We start from the raw sequence: 20,156 nt of genomic DNA, 5'->3' as shown, positions 1-20,156 counted from the left end.
CATGTACCGTCGAGTATATATTGGGAGACCACAATAGGCTATATCCTTTATCCTTAGGAAGCCGTGTCTGCCACCCTATCGATCGCAATGCACTGAACACAGCATTCGGGAAGATTGACTGCCGTAACGTAAAAAGTATTCTGTAGTTTTGCGATTGGTTTGGTAATCCCTCTGTCTAGATTTCTAGAGTAGTCTCTTTCATTCCTTTTCAAACTCCTTAAAAGAAAAGGTCCATCTGAGCACTTGTCACTTCAGGCTCATTAAAAATCGAAGGTGATTAGAGTCATCTTTAGCTTTTTCTCGACTCTTAAAAATTGAAAAAGCAAGTTGTGTCAAAGCATCTAAAATTCATTTAATTCGGAATAACATTTTCCCCTCTTATTTTGAGTTGATCAAATAATCCGCAATCGTGGAAGAAATTCAATCAAAACCCTGTCGTTCGTGGAGACTGACGAGTCAACCGTCTTTGACTCTGGAAACGAAACCATTCCGGGCCAAGTGAACTCCTATAACTGGGTCAAAGTCTCTTGGTTTGTATGAAACTTGTGTTTCAACACCCTCTGAGACTCCAGTTACTCCAACCATTTCTGGTATCCCTGCCTCTACAGAAGAAGTTCCACAGTTACAAGAGGACATTGGAACTGATCCTAGTGTAACAGTAAACACTTCGATTCCTGAACCAGCTCCATCTAGAGTTGATTCGGAAGGTGTTACCCCTCCAGCATCTGTCACTGCAGAATCTATACCTTCTTCGGCACCAAAAATATTTTACGGACCTGACGGTTTGCCTCTTCCACCCGGATTGATTGCTATAGAAGAGATTACGAAGGATCTTCCATCTAGTACTCCATCGCATTTTGGGACTGGGATCCACCTATATCCTTCTACTTCAGAAGTTAATACCCCTTCATTGCAAGTTCCTGTAGAATCGCTAGGAAGTCTTTTGGATAGACTCGATATGTCTGGACAATCGTCAACATCTAGGACTATGTCATCGGATACAGCGGTAGCAAAACCTCCTGCCACCACTCCGAAAATGTTCGCTGGTATACCATCTGTCCCATCTAGCTCTCAATCGCTAAAGGGAGTCCACCCAGAGACTGTTTCGACAGTATGGTCTATTCCTGTTTGTTCATCTGGAATAGTATCTGGAATTTCTTATGTTGAATCTCACCAAATTGATCCTTCACAACAGTATCAGTTTGGGCAGTCTGGTCTCCAAACACTAATCATTCCTTTGAGCACTGGATTGCTGTTGTATGGGGGGCACTATACCCTTTCATTGTTCCCTCCGGGAGAACAACCATATGAGAGTTCACAAGCGAATTCGGGTCAAATTGGAATCACATCCAGTGGTTGGATGCTAATACTGCCTCAACAACCAAGATTTGTATACTCAATGCAGCCAAGTCTACCTGTGTCAAATATCCCCATTACACTAGCTATTGTGACGGTGTCGCAAGTACAAGCATTGCCTGTTGTATGCCAGCCTCCAGTTTCTGAGGTCTTAATACAACAGCCTCTTGTCTCCACGACGCAACCGCAATCGCTGGTTGGTGGCTCCTTAGCTGGAGCGACTCAGGCTCAAACGGGTACTATTACCCCTCATCTTGGTCAAACATCTAGTATTGGGCAACAGCAAATGGTTTCACAACCATGGCTGGTGCAACATCAACAACCGCAATTCCAGCAAGTGTACCAAGGACCTGAGCAACAAAACTTTGCAAGTAATGGGCAGCCGTATATTCAAAATGGTTATCATTAATCATCCCAAATTGGTTATGCCCAGCAACCTTATCAAAGTTATCAACATCAAATGCATTATGCTGGTATGCAAAGACCCACTGCTCAGGCAATCCCATCTTATCCTGGGTATGCTTCGCTGAACCTGAATCAACAATTTCCCTTCGTGGCGACTTTAGAGTTACCAGATCTAAATCGGCTAACAAACGATCCAATTGCTTATGCCCCTTGGTGGCTAGCGATTCCTCATAAACTTCCGTCAGATATTCCTAAATTTAATGGAAATCTGGGTGAAGATCCATCGAATCATGTGATGACCTTTCATCTATGGTGTTCCTCCAACACTCTAAATGATGATTCAATTAGGCTTCGCCTTTTTCAGCAAATGTTAACTGGTCCGACAGCAAAATGGTACATTGAATTTCCTAGAGCTTCATTCGATAACTTCAGCACCCTTGCCACAACCTTTTTAACCCATTTTCAGTTACCAATAAGGTACGAAAAAGGAATAGAACTTCTTACCAATTTCAAACAAACGACAGCCACTCACATATCCGATCATATTCATGAGTGGTGACATCGTCGTAGAATGGTAAAAACATATGTTCCTACTCAGCTGCTAGCTGAATGGTTTATTAAGTCATTGTTACCTTCTATTACAGAAGATGTGGCTAAGGGAGGGGTTGTCACTGAAGAGCAAGTCATTTCTCGTGCGCAATATGTAGACTTGATCTATACTCAGTCTGGCATGCTCTATGACAAAATCCCTGATGCTCCATTCCTCCTCCTCCTAAATCAAACAAAGACTCTCATGCCGGCGATGGCGTGATAGGTACAATGAGCACGAAGACCGCAAAGGCTACATCTAAGAAAGCCCGTAAGGCTTTTGGTCAAAATTCAAATGAATAACTTCTAGCCTCGAAGGTTAATGCCATGTCAACTAACAAAGGCAAAGAACTGAAGCAACCAGGGGCAAGAAGAAAGGGAAGAGAAAAAAGAAGAAATAGGACGAGTCGTCTCCTGAAAAATCTTCTACAAACCCTTCTGGGCAAAAGAAACCTAGTCAGCCATGCCTCATATGTGATGAGGATCATTTGATGAGAGATTGTCCATATAAAGCTAAAGTTAAGAAAATCTTTAAGAATTCAAGAACTTCAGCAATATTGACTGACCCATTTCCGAACCCAAGAACCAATCTAGTTGCTAGTGACAATGCTTCCCCATCCCAAGTGCTTATGTTGTCCATTTCAAAACAGCAAAATGATGCTTTGATAACGACAAGGAATAAAGATTACGAGAATCCACAAATGTCGAACAAAGGCTACTGATGAACCTAGTAGTTCGACAACAACTTCGACCGAAGTTATGCCACCCATCATTCCTGAGCTAACGATAAAGCCTCCGAAGGGAGTAGTACACAAATCGACATTTAATCCTCGTGCCAGAGTGGCATAGAATTATAATATAGTAGAGGACCTAGCCAATCGCCGTCCGCTATGTCAACACTTGAAGTACTGCAAAATTGCCCTTCCCAAAAGCAGGCTCCATTATCAGCAATAGGTGGGATTTACCCAGCGGATTCCAATCTTGTGGCCTTTAATCATAAAGGATATGAACCTCAGTTACCAGCTCAACTCGCTTTCCTCATTCAAGTGAAAGCCCTCAACAAAACTGTTCATCGAACAATTATTGATGAGGGGGCATCTACATGTATTATGTCAATGAGTTGCTGGAAAACTTTAGGCTCACCACCCTTGTCGTGATCGTCAACGACGTTAAAAGCATTCAATGGATGAACATACACTCCATACGGGATTTTGAGTAACTTACAAGTTGAACTGGGGGGCAAAACAATAGAAATTGATGTTGAAGTTATCGATGGAAACCTCGATTACAACATCCTACTAGGAAGGCCCTGGATATATGCTATGGCTGTTGTTGTGTCAACATACTTCAGAAAGATTGCATTTCCTTTTCAAGGAGGGATTACAATTGTTGACCAACAAACCTTCCTCCCCAATAGTTCACAAGTTACGGGAAGCATTCCAATGATCCATGCAAGCTCTCAATCACTTCAAAATGTTGGAGTAGGCCTCCTGAAGGACACTGCCTTAATGGGTACTTTCGCCCTATCGCCTCCGAGTAATTTGGCGAAAGTTACCACGGTGGAAACCTGGAATATGATATCTTCTATATCTAAAAGATTCGGAAGATTCCTAAACATTTTGTCAGCATGGATCATTGCCATTTTATAAATAATGTAGCAACCAATTTTCTTGGCCTGGGGGGCAAACTCAAATCAACACTCATCGAGTGTTTGGATAGATAGGTCTAAGGAATATGGCACTTCTTCAAATCCTTGGTCGCATGTACATTCTACAGACAAAGGAATCATTCAATCAATGATGATAGGAGAGGCACCATGGGAAGATTACCACCATCGCTCCCATCTTCCGAATTACCAAGAAGATTATTACAGCGACCTTAATCATCCTTCAGTTTTTTATTTTCTATCAAATACTGTAAATACGGTGGATTCCGAGGACAGTTCTTATCTCGTGTCGACCTCGTTAAAAAATGAAACAAGGAGTTATGAGGATAGTTCTTTTACTGTGTCAACCTCATTAAAAAATGAAACAACTCCCTTTCCAAGTCGAGTCTTTCAAAAATCTCGAAAGTGAAGCTTCATTCCATCCACCTCGTTGAATGCAATGAAGCTTGGGGGGCATGCACCTCGATTCACGTCATTATGCTGGGGGCATGCGAACTTATAAGAAGCATAGTTTTTCATTTCAAGCTTGTGTAAACATGAAACCGAATCGGAGCATATGTTGTCGCATGGTTCAAGCTCATTAAAAAATGAACCAGGCCATGAGCAGTTTTACGCGAAGTTCAAGCTCGTTAAAAATTAAACCTAGCAATGAGCATATGTTCCACCAGAGTTTAAGCTCATTAAAAAATGCACCCACCTCTGGTAAATAACCATTATGAATGATTATCATCAGCTTTTGAGCCTTGGTTGTGTTCTTACCATCACCTCCACTCTGTTTTAGTCGATCATTCGCCTCCATTTGATTATTTACCCCTTTTGAGGAGCAGCTGCGATGAGTGATCCTATTAGCCACCTTCTTTACATTGCCGTGATTGGAAAGTTCCAAACCTTACCTGGAACCAGCTGTTATCTGAAAACATCACTCATTCCTCAAAAAACGAGTCTCCTTTAAGCTCTTTTCATCTGACTCGTAAATTATGAAAAGATTTCCAAGCAATTGGCCCCTCCAGCTCGTTAAAGTGATTGGAAGTGTTATGCCTCCTCTATATTTTAATCTTTTTGGACCTAAGGGATTATTACACAAAAATATCGAGCGTTTGTCTTGTTTGGCTCGTTAAAACTATTGAAAAGTCATCCCTTTCGCATTGTTTTATACTTTTTCGGACTTAAGGGATTATATTACGAAAAAGGAATATTGGAGTTTTCTTTACGTCTCTTTTTAGACTCTCTAAAATTGAAAAGGACTGAGTTATCCTTGTCGTTAAACTCGTTGAAACAATAGCGACAAACTTGTCCATTCATACAAGAGCGAGTTTCACTGTCGCTAGGCTCATTAAAACATAGCGACGGGTTTGCCCGAAGGGAAAATTATAGAACAAGCATATGTTATCCTCCTCAAGCTTGACAAAAATAAAGAGGTACTGGTCAAAAATTACTAGGGAAAATTGCGAAGAAAACTTGAAGAAACTTTATTGGTAGCAAGTCGCTCTTGAACATGACACTTTCACTCCATCACCATGATTGAGTCGGGTTGGGTTATTCCGTTCACCAGTCATATCACCATTGGTCCACCGTACCATCCGATTTTGGGGTTAATGCTACCAATCCATTTCAATATTACCGATATGTTCAAGAGAAGTCGCTCAGAGAATTCACCTACCCAGCTTGTGTCTCATCCACTGTAATACCTTCACGCTTCATTCTTTCATGACCGCCACCCTGAACGTTGTATCATCAGATCGTTTTCACCTCCACAAAATCATTTGCTCCATTCCGTGTCGTAGATCTGGGATTCATTAATGCCCTCCTACGACGGGTCACTTCTTGTCGACATCAGCTCATTATCTAAGAAGTCGACCTAGGAACAACCCTTTCAGTACTTTGAAGCTTGCATGCCTCAATGGCAAGTTTCTCACTTCCGGTGATAGGTTTACATTAATGGCCTTCGACCGAAATATTTTGCATGGTGTTCGACATCAACTCATGTATTCACACCACGTGAATTGTACTGTAGTACCTTGAGGGTCATCATCATCATCAGTGATTCCTCTCGCACTTGTTAACATCTTACATCATTGGCTGGTAATCAAGCGATGTCTTTCCATGTTTGACATCAGAACATCTTTTCACATGGACCGACTTGTACTTTCAGGCGAAGATTGAACGAGTTTTGAAGACCCCGGATCTAGTTTCATCCATCCAGGCTGCGATATATTTAGGAAAATAAAGACATCAAATGTACATCATTGCTACACAGATAATCATCCAAACTAAGGGATGATGGCTCTACCAGAATCATCAGTCTGCACACAGACGGTTGTCTATCCTATGTACATGAAAATGTATTTATCAAGCTAAGCATGGGAATGCCCGCCTCAGCTAGATCATGAAAATATTATGAAGATAATGTATTGTATTGTATCTTATTACAGGTCAGCTTCCAGTTTGAAAAACCTCAGATCCTCGTTATAAAGCATTTCACCCAACATCAAAAAGATTTACGACCTCATGCTTTAGGGGGCAACTGTTATAGATATATTTGGGCACTGCAACCCCAATCACATATGTCCATAAACCAAGGGCTTCTAAGTCCCTAAAAGTGTTGTTTCATACCCTAAAGGAGCAAGGTGAGATGATTACATCATCTCCTAGAAGTTCTCCCTGAAAAACTGCTCAGAACTGGTCAAAACTGGATCATCTCACTTGCTCCATGGCCAGGGTGTGATGCATCTCACCTTGTACACATGAGAGGTGCAATGCATACTGAAAAGGCCTTTTGTAGGGTGCGATGAGTGAGAATAGACAAATGGCAGAGGCAGTTTGATAAGTGGATGATCAAGGAATCTTCTAGAAACTTCTCATATGAGACTTGCCTCCCAAAATTCGCCCAGGGATGAGTAAGAGATCAATGAAATCTCCAAGTGGAACCAAGAACTATAAGTGGAATGACACTAATCAAAAACCCATAGCTGACTCACACCTCTGCAAATATCTATATATGGATCCGTTATCTTAGAGATCCAAAGGATGAAGGTTGGAATTTGGTAATTTGCAAAGAGGTGCTGCTGGTTTCTCTTTGAAGACATTGTTGGGTGATATTTCTTTGTATGAGGTGAAGAGGGCTTTCAAGTAGGAGGATGGTTCTGGGTTAGACCAAGTGGTTATAATCCTCTCTTCTACTACTTCTATCAATAAAGCTATTTGAGTTTTCCTCCATATTCTTGTGTATCTCTGAACATTGTGTTGATATATGCATTTGTATGGTTAATATAGATCTGATCCTATATTGTTTACGGTGATAGATCTCTATGCTTTGATGGTATTATGCTACTATGACTCTACAGGTGCTCTTTGAAGCGGGACAAGCAAGGAAGCAGTGGCGAGATTCTGTCAAAGGGGAAAGGAAACAAGCAAGGAGCCAAGCGAAACACTGAGGTTGGTACTCTCTGCTTCTTTCTCATCTCTCCCTCATAAAGGAAAAAACAAGTGACTTTAGTTTGTTTGTTTCTAAGATAGCTACCCCTCTTAGTGGGACTAGCAGTTCTGAATAGACACTAGATTTCCCGATAACAATTAGGTAGGAAATTAGAGGGATAATTGAAGGAAAACATAAAAATAAGATGAATATATTTTTCAGAGGATGATAAACAATTTTTCTAGTAGGGTATGATAGACCATCCAATTAGCTTGAACACAAGGCCCATCTCAGCTTTCCTAGTCACAATAAACCTATCTTTCTATACTTAAACATGTATTTATTATCTGTAATAAGTTATTTTTAAGGTTAGAAATGTTTATCATACTTTATGCACCTAATTTTTTTATTATGTAGATATTAAGGATATTTGGTACAGATCATGAGGGAGTCTAGTCAAGAGAAAATTATGGGACCTTTCCCCTACTGCAAGATGACCAAACGTGACTAGATTGAGCAATCAATACTCCTCCCTATAGTTGTGAGGTCACTTAAGGAGCAAGATCCTACTTTCTAGGGTTTTTGGAGGGAAATAAACCCTATCCTCAAGGAGGCTTCCCCTCAACTGTTTTGTTTAAATAAATGGGTTGAGTATCACACTAAGAGTCTAGTTTTTGAAGTAGAAAGTTAGTTGTAGTCAAGTGGAGGCATTAGGCTAAGAATTCCAGTTATGCAACTTTCCATCTATAAACACATTTTTTGGTCAATGAAAGGCATTTTTGGTTCCTAGGCTGCTCTCTTTAGGGATCTGAACCCCCTCGGGTAAGGTCCCACCTGAGGTGCTCAAGACCCCTCTTTGTACTCTTTTTTTCATGCATTAGTTCAGTTAGTCACTTTTGTAATCTAGTTTCTAAACATTGTTTTCTATGCGGTTAACGAACTATATTTCTTACAAGTATTTTCATGCATCATGTTTTATTAAATATTAGTAATGGTTATTCTATGTAGTTCACATTCTTTTCCATGCATTAGATTGTGTTAATTAGTATTCTTTACTTATTGTTCATGCATTTTTGTATGTTGTCAATTGCACAAATTTCCATTCTACTGAGCTACAAGAAACCATAGAATTTCTCTTTTACTAAATAAAATTGTTCATTGGAGGCATAAGAACATGGATAATAGTTTTTTACCACCCTTTAGCCTCCCCTTACCTCCTCCTCTCTTCAAACTGCATCTGAAGTGCATTTTTCTTCTCACTGGACTGTCTCTTGTAGCAAAACAAGGACTCCCGTAGCTACCTCTATTTTTCATCAAAAAATTGTCTATATTTGCATCCAAAGAATGTTTACCCTTCCATAACATGTTAAAATTTCCCTAAACATTAAGGATGAGACTCAAAAACAAAAGAGACCTCATAGATCCTTTGGCGTAGTTGTTGTAGGAAAATTGTGTTTTTCTATGAATTAGAGTTTGATTTTCTTATGCTTTGTTTTAGATGCAAGTTTGTTCCCAATGTACAGTAGAATATATCTACTTTTATTTTAGTATGATTGAATTGGTTTGCTTCCCGATTCTGCATATAGTATAGGTTTTCTTAATATTCTTCATTTCCTACAATTTTGAATATTTCCTGTAGCGTTGGGTGTGGAGCCTGATTATCTTCTATATTCAAAGGTATCGCCACATAGGACCCCAGTTCGAAATGGGGGCGGCAACGCCGCCCGTAAAATATTCGCTGCAGGGGGGGTCCAGGGGGGGGCAGCGCCCCCGAAGCTAAAACAGCTGTAAAATTGCCTTGTAAAAGTATAGTAATTTCTAGTCAATCTGGGCCGTTCATTAGGCGGATGATCTGACGGTAGAACTTATGTTTAGTTTAGGGTTTTTTTCCCTAGAAGGAAACCCCTCTCTTTGTATGAGGGTATTGTATTTGAGGCTGTGAGATAGATGTGTATTCTGTGAGCGATGAATAGAGAGGTGAGACTGTGAGAGAAAACAAAGGATATTACAGCGGATTTGCTGTAGGTTGTGTCTCTTCATTTTGCTGGATAATAGAAAGGAAGGACTGGCTATTCGGGGTGGATGTAGCCCAAACTGGGTGAACCACGTATATCTATGTCTCTCTTGTTTTGTGCGTTTTCTGTGTTTATATTTCTGCAATATTTTATGTGTTCCATTGCTTCATAATATATAATTTTTTAACATGTAGCATAGACAAGAAAATGGTTTTTGTGTAATTTAATTTCTCCTTAGTTTCTTTCTCTTGCATAATGTCAACAAAAGAGGAAGATAATACATGTTACATGTGTAGTGTCGACCCCTCTTAAGTTTGTATTCACCCCAGGATGATAGTTAAATTCAAGACCTTTGGGAGTTGCAACATTCTTGTTGTAATACTAAGAGAAATCAATATGATGGAGAGTTAAATCTTTGAGCTCTTGCCTTTGTGCCTTATACTGATCAAACATCACGAGAATATAGTATCCACAAAAATATATGTGTCATGGAGCTATAAACTTTGGTCAAACAAGCTATTACTTTTACCATGGTAAATACCCATGATAAATTCCCATGATTTTTGGGTTGACCCTAATCTAGTTTGAACTACATATGCATGCCATTTAATTGTGTCGATTAGGTAAAAATGTGTAGATCTCTTAATTGTGCGATGGAGTCATTGTGCAAAGTTCTAATCAGTGTGATGGTGTGTGTATTCTCATAGAACAATTAAGGTTCATAGATTTTGAATTGATGCAAGGCATATATATCTAATGTGTGCAAGGCATAGATCAATTGGATGGTTACTGTAGAAAGAGCATAAGGTTTAGCTCTCATTTGGAGCTAATTCTTCCTTTTATTAGTATGATGTGAGTTTAGTTTGCTATGGATGGATTGAATTAAACCATCGATGACTGTTGAATATAGTTCATGTAACCTTTGAAGTGTGTCTCTAGGAAACACAATGTGTGTTGTTGGTATGTGTTTTCTTGAGCAGAACAAAATATCTAATGTGAGAACTCGTCGATGGAGTGTGTCAATGAAGTATGAAGTGGTGTGAGTTGGAATGACATAGCACCGAGATATGTATCATGTTTTGAGTGTGTGAAACACAAAGAACTAAATTTATGTGAAGTCGAACAACATAGATATGTAACAAAGTCAAGAAGCTAAGTTATGGTTTTATTTTATTTTTACTATTCCTTTTGTTGTTATGGGAAATTGCAAGGCCGAATCCATTTTATTTTGCATAGTCGAAGTTTCATATTATTTTTTAGTTGAGATATATGTGTTGCATTTATTATTACATTGGGGTCAGATCTAAATTCATCATCTCTACATACGAACAAAGTTTTATCTATTGCACATGGTTGAAGTGAGATTAAAATGAAATAAAAGAAGAATAGCCCATGAAGTTTTGCTGCTTTCTTATTTATAATTCCAAGTTACATAACCGAATTTTTTGAGGAAACTTTTTTGTCTAGGATTGACCTAAAAGGCCAATGTGTGAAAGAGTATAATGAAAGGTTTGATCTTGAGATAGGGAATTGTATTTCGAGACAGAAAGTGAATAAAATGAGTAGTGACATGAAGCTTGTTTTTTGTTGTCAATAAAGCTAAGCTTGTAAAGGGCGTTATCCATGGTGTAGTCTACTATAATTAATTCAATAATGAAGTATGCTGTCCAGTTAATGTTTAAGTAATGAATTCTTTGTTGATGAAGTGTTAATTATGATGATGACTAACTTCTATTGCAAGGATGTGTTTTTGATCTGAATAAAAATATTAAATATATTAGTGTGTTCATGAACAGAGAAGAATTTGCAAAGATCAGGAAAGGCGAAAATATGTGTTTTTACAGTTGTGGGTCTAGTTTGAAAATTATATGAAAGGAAGGTCCATTGTGCTTTTGGGGTTTAGTTCTTGCAAAATTTTTTAGGGCGTTGGTGCCTCTAGCAAGTTGGTACCTACAAATTGACTAAGGAGGTGGGAGTCTCCATCAGGAAGAAGCTTGTACCAAGTTGGTGCTTACATATTTCAACGGGTCGAAGTTTCCTTCTAGTTGGCACTAGAAAATTATTATAATCAAATATTGAAGAAGAAGCACTCTTCTATTTTCAGTTATGATTAATTGTGAAATTGGTTAAATTGATCATTATACTAATTCATCACCCCTGTTAGTATAATCATAATTCCTAAGATGGGAATGTGAGGTAGAGAGGGGTTTATAGCTATTATGTAATATAAAAATCAGTATCTAGTTAAAATAGGCATTTTTTTTAATTGGAAAGATGGTTTAGGAGGGTTGAAAATAAGTATTTGGGAGATATTTATTTATATTTAGTGAAATTAGAGATGTTTTTTTAACATACCATGAATGGATGTGCTGTGTCACAAGTTCATAGAGTGAATACTCCACACTTATTGTACAACTTGACAAGCTCAAGAAGAGGTATGGCTTCCATAATTATCTATTGGGACAAGCCTAAAATATGATGGAATTTTTTTCATTATTTATATATAATTTGTCATATAGGTTCTAATCAATATTTGGGTATTTATTAAATACAAAGTAGATGGAATAAGTTGGGTTATATTATCAACAAAGGGATAGGAGATGGAGAATGAGGCATCACTCACATCAAAGTAATTGCTAACAAATTGAGTTTTCGGATTTCTTCAACATTATGAATATACCAAAAAGTGCAAGAAAAATGATATGGAATGAAAGGTATTCTCTTAAAAATTACATGGAATGAATGGTATGCTCTTATGTAGTAGTTTAGGATGACTGAGTTGATAGTTGAAGTTGGTGAACTCAAACATGGAGGAAAATTACCTTTTTGTTGGTGGGATTGTTGGGAATGCGTTGTTTAAGACTAGCTACCAAAACTCTCTTTTTCTTTGAGGATATTGCATGAAATGTGGGGGAGAATGGTAGTATTCTTATTCTAAATGCAAAGTTTCCTAATTCATGTATATTATTTATTATTAGCAAAATCCTTAATTGGAAATCGTCGAAGCTTCGCAATTTTAACAATTTGTGGTCAATACATGCAGACGAATTTGGTAATCTGGAGGAATGTTTCTTTGTGGATCTTAAGTGGAATATGCATCATTCTTAGGCCACAAATATCCTCCGTAAAGAATATATGAGGTGACCATGCCACACCTTTAGCCATAGGAGAGAAAAAACCTTATGATTATCCCTAATTATGAGTGATTTAGATAACTTATTGGAAATTAACATGAAGTTAGGATTTCATTTAAACCATATACATTCTTAAAAGCCTTCATTTCTTCTTCTTATGACAAGAAATTTAAATAAATTTTATTTTTAAGAATATTCCGCATATGTTTTAGATGATATATATTTTATTATAACTAATTGGAAAATAAATGCTTACGATGGAATTAAGTTAAAATAAGTAAACATCAAGAATTCCTTTGGAATATAAGTGGTTATGTGTGTTGAGGATGGGAACTAAAATTTCACAAATAACTCGTTAGCATAAAAATAAGCAAATGCTCATTTCTATTCGTATTACAAACTAACAGGGAATTTTTCATTTTCTTAATTTATAGGAAAAAGAACCTTCAAACCATAACAATATATTTAAATTAGGAAGAAAATATATACATGTAGAAGCTTCGAACAATAATAATATATTTAAATTAGGAAGAAAATATACAAATGTAGTATTATAAGCTTAAAAAAATCAATCCCAAGGAGAATTTAGTTGAAGGAGCATGTCAAAAGATATTTGGAAAGTGAGGTGACGTGAACTGCACGATTTTGCAATAATTTCTTTTGTTTCCAATAGCACTAAGTAGCATTGATATAATATTGAAGAGCGGTCTTCAACAAACGTAGAGTAGATTTATTCATTCCATTTCCATTAAACTGCCTAGGTGGACACATCGTAAGTCTCCCACGAACGAAGTCTCCGACGAGCGAAGCCAACAGTGCATCGTAATTTCAATGGAAAATAGTTGTTTACTCTTAACCAATTATAATTCATGTGCATGAGCTGATGCGGATGGTGGAACGGCAGTTTAGCGGAGAGATGGATGCGAAGTAGGGAAGATGTGAAATGGAAAAGAAAGGCAACCAAATCCAATCACGAAGGAATCGCAGGAAAGAAGAGTATCCATCCAGCACATTGCCGGTCACAAATGCTGATCAAACCAGGCTCAACACTCTCGATTTCCTTGCGGCCAAGTATTGCTGAAAGCATTGGCAGAATATAGAATTTGTAATTTCCACCCCGGGGATTCTAGTTACTGGTTTGGAAAGTTTACTAAAAGCTGCGGGCTTTGGTGTAACAGAAAACCTCTCCATGGTATCAGAGCTTGGACCTAGGTTCGATTCTCCAAAGTTGAGTTTGGGGGTGTTGGAAGAATCACCACACCTCTATGAAATCCATAATTTCCACCTTGGGCATCTTAATTACTGATTTGTAAAATTTACCAAAACCTGAAAAACCTCTTCAATTTCTTTACCTTTCTTTCTTTGTATTCTCCCCGGTTTATTCTCCCCAATTTAGGTTTATGTCCTCCAATTTTACATTAGGGAGTGAGAAGCATCTGTCCAAAATGACAGCATACTCCAGTGCAGAGCAAGCGCCTTAACCCAGATCAGATGTCATTGGGTGGAACGCGTCGCCCCAGTTTAGGTTTATGTCCTCCAATTTTACATTAGGGAGTGAGAAGCATCTGGCCAAAATGACAGTGTACTCCAGAGCGGAGCAAGCGCCTTGACCCATATCAGGGGTCATTGGGTGGAACGCGTCTCCATCAACCGTGATACTCCCCTTGCCCTTTGCCTTACTGCTCCATTTCCACGGCCATTCCCATCTGAACTTTAGATCCAATATAGTCAACGTGTTAGTGGAACTGGACTGTACTAGCTCTTCAATGGGTTCTCGAAAACCCCTTACCGTGTCTAATGCCGACCGTCTCAGGCTCTCCAAATCACGAGATAGCTGGGCATCTGTAAAGTTAATCTCATCATCTCATCTCACCACTTATAACCATCATGGACATACAAGTAAAGGAAATGTGGAAATAATCATATTCAATTACCTTGTGGTTGTGATTTCCTGGTTATAATTCATGAGCATGAGCTAATGCAGATGATGGGAACGGCAGTTTATTGGTAGGCAGAGTACGACAGTCAGAGATGGATGCGGAGTAGGGAAGATGTGACATGGAAAAGAAAGGTAACCAAATCCAATCACGAAGGAATCGCAAGAAAGAAGAGTATCATCCAGCACATTGCCCATCACAAATGCTGATCCAACCACGCTCAACACTCTCCATTTCCTCGCAGCCAAGTATTGTTGAAAGCATTTCTCTACCTTTCTTTCTTCCTCTTCTCCCCACTTCATGTTTATGTCCTCCAATTTTACATTAGGGAGTGACGCTCCCCTTGCCCTTTGCCTTACTGCTCCATTTCTACGGCCATTCCCATCTGAACCTTAGATCCGATATAGTCAATGTGTCAGCGGAACTGGACTGTACTAGCTCTTCAATGGGTTCTGGAAAACCCCTTACCGTCTCTAACGCCGACCGTGTCAGGCTCTCCAAATCATGAGATAGCTGGGCATCTGTAAATTGAATCTCATCATCTCATCTCACCACTTATAACCATCATGGACATACAAGTAAAGAAAATGTGGGAATAATCATATGCAATTACCTTGTGGTTGTGATTTCCTGGTTCTAAACCAAAACATTCGTTTGCCTGCGCAAGGAATCATTCCTGCCCTCACCCCTGCACCCATTACTTGCAGCATCCTTTTCTCTACTACATGGTAACCCTGAGGACACTCTCCCATCCCTCTGAGCGCATCACCATGTCAACAAGTAGCAAAGTGAAGTTCCATTATTTTCTTCAATAAATTTGGCAATAATATTTACTTACCGCTCATGTTGACTATAATTTGCACGAAGGGTATCTGCTACACCAAGAGCATCAAGCGCTCTCCAACCATTGGCCCATACAGTTAAAGCGGCACCAGTAGTTCGAAGAGAATCAATGAGCTCCAGCACTTGGCTCTTGAGGCCGATCCTGCATGCAGCATCCATTTACATTCATGTTCACATTCCCATTCCCATCCCCACAATATTAATGTTAATGTTCGGTCAAGATGTAGTGCTTGTAGTATTATTATTTCTCACTTAGCAAGCTAGCTCACGAAAAATGACACTATTATTATTTCTCAATTACCAAGCTAGCTGAAAAATGAGATCATGAGACGAGACTCACCTGTGGAGGGAAATGGCAGTGGTTAACCCTACAACGCCGCCTCCTACAATTACAATATTAATTGCTTTAGTTCCATTATAACTGAAGAGACTGTTGGGGGTGGCCATCGTCCCACAATTTCTCTCTCCCAAATTAAAGCTGCAATCTCACTTCGATCCTGTTGTCGGCCGGATAAATCGTTCTTGCGGACAAGACCGATCTCCTTAGTATCTACAGATATCTAGTGACAAGCAAAACAAGCAAGTTCTACCTTTCTCTAAATATTGTGATTTATAAATAAAAGCCAAGAGATGTTTTAGACTCTACCTCAAGTCCAACGCTAGTTTGTGGCAGCCACGCTCCGACCATCCAAATGAGTTTCCTTTTAAAGAACCTGCAAACACAAACAAGCACACATCAAATAACACCTGTATAGCCAATATAATAAACCATATTTATCATGATGATCAAGGAATTCATGAAATAAACCATAGAAGACAGCTTATTGAGAAAAATGAACTTGATTGTATTAACTTTAAACAAAGAAGAACTTTACAACCTTGGTGCCTTGATGTTGTACAAGCTCCTCTCAAGGTCCAGCAAGAATCTCCTCTACTTTGACTAGCTTCACACTCTTCCCAATGAGATCAAAAGGTATGTAATCTCTCCTCTCAAGCTCAATTAGGAATTCTAAATTCCAACAACATTTACCCTCAAAAATATTCAGCTTTCAACCTCCCTAGCAACCAGCCCAATGCCTCATTTTATAGTGCAGAGGAAGGAAGTTACCAGGTCCACCTTCAAAGGGATAGAGTCCTCCTTCAAAGGGATAAGCTCTTCACATCAAGGGGTTAGCTCCTTTAGTTATGGGATGCATGAACCACCTAGGAGCGAACTTGCCACCTCAAGATTCCTTCTAGAAGCGCCCAGAATTAACCCAAAGTGAGTTTTTAATAATAAGCTTGCGCCTTTTTTACTTTTACAGAGGTACGCTCCCTTTCCTTTAGAGACAGAGCGGGTAGGTTCGCAGGGGACATGACCAGGAGGTGCAGGACCACAGGTAATGCTAAGAGAAAGTGCGGAACCAAAGTTTTAGAGATTTTCAAGGACTTTCTCTCATTTTTCAAGGCTTGACAGGAAGAGCTAAGGTTTAAGATTTGCAAAGGAGGAAAGTATGAATGGTGATAGACTCACACTGACTGCAGAATGTCATGGTGATAATATTTTGTGCAACAGATTGCCCCCTAAAGTGCGAAGTCTATAATAGATAGTATTTGTCATCTAAGAAGAGTGAAGTACTTTATCATTTCGAGGATCATCTTGTGGAGAGCCTGGTTGGAACCTGCAAAAACATTCAATACAAAATATATATATGTGATCATATCATCGCTGAGGTAGGCATTCCCATACTCAGATCAAAACTGACTAGAAAACTAACTAAACTACTCTGATATAGGAATGACTACCTCAGCGATGATATGATCACATATATATATTTTTTATTGAATGTTTTTACAGGTTCCAACCAGGGTCTCCACAAGATGATCCTTGAAATGATAAAGTACTTCACTCTTCTTAGATGATAAATACTATCTATTATAGACTTCGCACTTTAGGGGGCAATCTGTTGCACAAAATATTGTCACCATGACATTCTGCAGTCAATGTGATTCTATCACCATTCATACTAGTCTATCCCCAGCGGAGTCGCCATTTTGTCGGCGGGATAAATCATTCTTGCGGACAAGACCGATCTCCCTAGTATCTACAGATATCTAGCGACAAGAAAAACAAGCAAATTCTACCTTTCTCTAAATATTGCGATTTATATATAAAAGCCAAGAGATGTTTTAGACCCTACCTCAAGTCCAATGCTAGTTTGTGGCAGCCACGCTCCGACCGTCCAAATGGGTTTCCTTTTAAAGAACCTGCAAACGCAAACAAGCACACATCAAATAACACTTGCATAGCCAATATAATAAACCATATTTATCATGATGATCGAGGAATTCATGAAACAAACCATAGAAGACAGCTTATTGAGAAAAATGAACATGATTGTATTAACTTTAAACAAAGAAGAACTTTACAACCTTGGTGCCTTGATGTTGTACAAGCTCCTCTCAGGGTCCAGCAAGAATCTCCTCTACTTTGACTAGCTTCACACTCTTCCCAATGAGATCAAAAGGTATGTAATCTCTCCTCTCAAGCTCAATTAGGAAGTCTAAATTCCAACAGCATTTACCCTAAAAAATATTCAGCTTTCAACCTCCCTAGCAACCAGCCCAATGCCTCATTTTATAGTGCAGAGGAAGGAAGTTACCAGGTCCACCTTCAAAGGGATAGAGTCCTCCTTCAAAGGGATAAGCTCCTCACATCAAGGGGTTAGCTCCTTTAGTTATGGGATGCATGAACCACCTAGGAGCGAACTTGCCACCTCAAGATTCCTTCTAGAAGCGTCCAGAATTAACCCAAAGTGAGTTTTTAATAATAAACTTGTGCCTTTTTGACTTTTACAGGGGTCTGCACCCTTTCCTTTAGAGACAGAGCGGGCAGGTCCGTAGGGGACATGAACAGGAGGTGCGGAACCGTAGGTAATGCTAAGAGAAAGTGTGGAACCAGAGTTTTAGAGATTTTCAAGGACTTTCTCTCATTTTTCAAGGCTTGACATGAAGAGCTGAGGTTTAAGATTTGCAAAGGAGGAAAGTATGAATGGTGATAGACTCACACTGACGACAGAATGTCATGGTGACAATATTTTGTGTAACACATGCAATCCGAAACAGGCATTAAGCCTGGAGGGTGTATATAAACACACACGTTTATATATAGTGGAAGAATCCAATAGATCGTGCAGGCTCCTTGAACAGTTAGGTAGAAATGCCCTAGGAATTTGGGACAAATCATAGAGAGATAATAGCTGAATCATTGTTATCAGATGTTAAATTTGAACAGTTTGACTAAAATTATTTTTCAAATATTTGATTGGACCATAATTTTGAAGGTCTTAACTTAGAATCTAAATGGTTTCCGTTACTATTTGAATGCAGATTTTGGTTTGGTTTTGTCTTTTTGTTTCGACTGTTACCTGTCATTGTTAATGCAAAACATAAAATTTTACATTGATAATAAATATCAATGCCATCACGGGTTTTAGAGTTTTTTCTGGAAAAATTCTTACAAACCTCTTGGGTTCTTTCATTCATCGTGAAATATATTAGTCGTGAAATATATGTACATAGGGTTTTATAGTGTTTCTTGTGTTGTTTTAATTTGTCAATTTAATCTCTATCACAACAAGTTCTCACATATTTTATTCCTTCATATATGGTTTAAGGTTGTTTTGGTTTTGTAATTGATTTGATATTTTTAGCAGCAACCAACATTTTATCATTGTTTTTCTTTCTATAAACTTTTGGGTACTTTGTGAATTGCAATCTTATGGTGTTTGTGACTTCAAGATATCTAGAATATTGCAACAACTATAGAAATTATAATTCTATCATGCTCTAATTAAGAATTTTGATAATTAGTTACGTTATTAAATATATGCTTTAGCTAGCCTAGTAGATGAAGAATTTAGGGATTGATATTGCCTTTTATGCATATATCATAACATGCTCCTATAGACAATATGAAGATAACTTTTATTAGAAGGCAATTGCTTTTCATTTTCTTGGGTTGTAATGTCCATGCAAAGAGCAATGTTGTCTTGGGTGAATTCCTACCCACATTTTTTCATCCATTACATTTGGTACCCACACTTGTTCATATATTACAATGTATCACATCTTTGATAGATTTTAAAAATAAATTTCTAGACTTTTTTAAAAAGCATTGAACACAACTATATATTTTAGGTTCCAAATTATTTGAAGGCATGGCTATTTACATGAATTTTATTCATTTCGATATATTCAATTGGAAATTAATTGAGGTGATGGATAATTGAGCTTTTACAAGAGTAAATATTGTTACAGCATGATTACAACAGATTTGAATGTTTATGTTTACGGGGTGTGAGTTAAAATTTGAATATTTCTATTTGCGCGGCGTAGAGTCGAATACAAATGATTATGGCTATTGAGTTGTTTTCATGTACATTGCTATTACACTTCACCCATCTCAGCTTTGGTTCAAACTAAATGCAATATGTTTTTTACATAATGATACAGGACCAAATTGAAATGTCTAATTGAAACAACTTTTTCTTTAAAAATAGAGAACTACCAAGGCGAATAATACTAAAACATGAAAGCAGTTTATTTTGTATGAAAGCTCAAGCTACACAACCATGAAGTCAATCTAAACATCATTGGGAGATATATATTCCTAAAATAAATGGGGTAATTGGATTTAAGGACAAGAACCATCTAGTTAAAAGGGCTTGATCTGCAAAATATTCTTGAATCAAAATAAAACATAAACTATTAAAAACCATGACTAGTATTCATTTATGTATGCACATTTTGAGAAAG

General features: G+C 38.2%; 2 pseudogenes; both read right to left on the bottom strand.

Moving 5' to 3' along the window:
* Window positions 1-13,446: 13,446 nt before the first annotated feature.
* On the bottom strand, window positions 13,447-14,465 carry LOC149168779 (uncharacterized; annotated as a pseudogene).
* Window positions 14,466-14,534: 69 nt separating this feature from the next.
* LOC149168778 (monooxygenase 2-like) lies at window positions 14,535-15,268 on the bottom strand (annotated as a pseudogene).
* Between the last annotated feature and the right edge of the window lie 4,888 nt (window positions 15,269-20,156).

Source organism: Pinus tabuliformis, chromosome 4_2 (genome assembly GCF_031772625.1).
Source record: "Pinus tabuliformis cultivar Carrire ecotype Pingquan chromosome 4_2, CPIR1, whole genome shotgun sequence".
Classification (NCBI taxonomy): Eukaryota; Viridiplantae; Streptophyta; class Pinopsida; order Pinales; family Pinaceae; genus Pinus; species Pinus tabuliformis.
This window is presented reverse-complemented; position numbering and strand designations above follow the sequence as displayed.